Source organism: Rhipicephalus sanguineus, chromosome 1, assembly GCF_013339695.2.
Source record: "Rhipicephalus sanguineus isolate Rsan-2018 chromosome 1, BIME_Rsan_1.4, whole genome shotgun sequence".
Classification (NCBI taxonomy): domain Eukaryota; kingdom Metazoa; phylum Arthropoda; class Arachnida; order Ixodida; family Ixodidae; genus Rhipicephalus; species Rhipicephalus sanguineus.
Window position 1 is genome coordinate 65,037,497 of NC_051176.1, and position 1,819 is coordinate 65,039,315.

The 1,819-nt window shown below is 48.3% G+C and overlaps 1 non-coding gene across 1 annotated transcript; it reads right to left on the minus strand.

Annotated features, from left to right (window-relative positions):
- Positions 1 to 322: 322 nt before the first annotated feature.
- On the minus strand, positions 323 to 395 carry Trnas-gcu (transfer RNA serine (anticodon GCU)). The gene has a single exon. It is a non-coding gene; the product is annotated as a tRNA-Ser (tRNA).
- Between the last annotated feature and the right edge of the window lie 1,424 nt (positions 396 to 1,819).

The window sequence follows — 1,819 nt, forward strand, 5'->3', positions numbered from 1 at the left end:
TATGCTGACTCTACCACCGTCTACCCCCCTTGAGACCAATGGCCTCACCGAGCATCTAAATAAGACCATCGCCAACATGCTGGCCATGTACGTCGACGTCGAGCACAAGACGTGCTATGCCATCCTTCCGTGCGTGACCTTCGCATACAACACGACCGTACAATAATAATATTTGGGGTTTAACGTCCCAAAACCACGATATGATTATGAGGGACGCCGTAGTGGAAGGCTCCGGAAATTTCGACCACCTGGGGCTCTTTAATGTGCACCTAAATCTAAGTACACGGGCCTCAAACATTTTCGCCTCAATCGGAAATGCAGCTGCCGCGGGCGGGATTCGATCCCGCGACCTTCGGGTCAGCAGTCGAGCGCCATAACCACTAGACCACCGTGGCGGTACACGACCGTATAAGAAACGACGCAGATGGCGCCATACAAGTTGGTCTACGGAAGGAATCCGACAACGACGTTTCACGCTATGCTACCGAACTTCACCGACAAAGAAAATCTCGACGTTGCTACCTACTTGTGTTGCAGAAGCTGGACAGCTCGCCCGCCTGCGTATCAAGATCCAGCAGAGGGTTCACCGCCGTCATCGCAATCTTCGACGATGCAACATAGAATAGCGACCCGGAGATCTTGTTTGTGTCTGGACACCAATACGGCGACGTGGACTCCGCAAAAAACTTTTTCGACGTTACTTCGGGCCGTACAAGGTACCCCGTCGTGTTGGCCCGCCAGACTACGAGGTTGTCCCGGACGGCATTACGAACTCTCAGCGGCGCCGCACACGACCTGAAGTCACCCACGTCGTGCGCCTTAAGCCGTTCTATACGCGTTAGCAAACTTGAGGACTATACTTTTCACTTTATTATTGTTCTTTCTTTGTGTATGCATATTTTTCCCTTCAATATTGTGTTATAAGCATCGGGACGGTGCTTTTTCAGAGATGGGAAATGCTAGCGCGCTTGTTTTTATATTTTTATGTAACCGGTCCATTACACGTATAACCACTGCCTTGCGCAAACTGCGCCCGAGTGTCTGGGAGCCTTCCAGATTATTTGAGAATCTTCCGATTCTCGCAACGAGAACAGTAGAGTTTATTCTGGAACTAAGGCGGCCACCAGTGATAAGGCTGGAATCTTCGATGCTACATGCATAAATGCCGACGCGCCTTAGCGCAGATCAGGTTACCGAAGGCCGACGACAGTGCTTGCTACTATCAGTGTACAGCGTGTATTGCTTGTCCTTTAACTTATCATTTCCTGGGCACTAGTTCGTCTTGAACACGCCGAATGGTGCATTCTTCAACGTTACGACCGCGTGACAATATAGCAGGCGAGGGAAATGAAAGATTAGGATTTATTCGAAGGACTTTCAAAATAGCACTCGCAGAATCTAAACTTACCGTACACAAAGTGCTAGTTTGTTCCATAGTGCCTTGCGTGCTTCATTTTGTTTAAGAAAAGACTCGGAGTCGCCGCGTTATGAAAATACAAAATGCTTGTAACCACTCCCCTCTACAGCGCCGTTTTGGCTCTGAGGGTATGATAAATAAATAAATAAATAAATAAATAAATAAATAAATAAATAAATAAACTTAATTAGTACGTGAATGTTTTCTCTGCCTAACCGCGTTGTCCTTGAGTAGAGTGGATCCTTGAAACTCTGGCACACACTCACGCTGGGGGATTGGCCAGTGAGTGAGTGAGTGAGTGAGTGAGTGAGTGAGTGAGTGAGTGAGTGAGTGAGTGAGTGAGTGAGTGAGTGAGTGAGTGAGTGAGCGAGTGAGTGAGCGAGTGAGTGAGTGAGTGAGCGA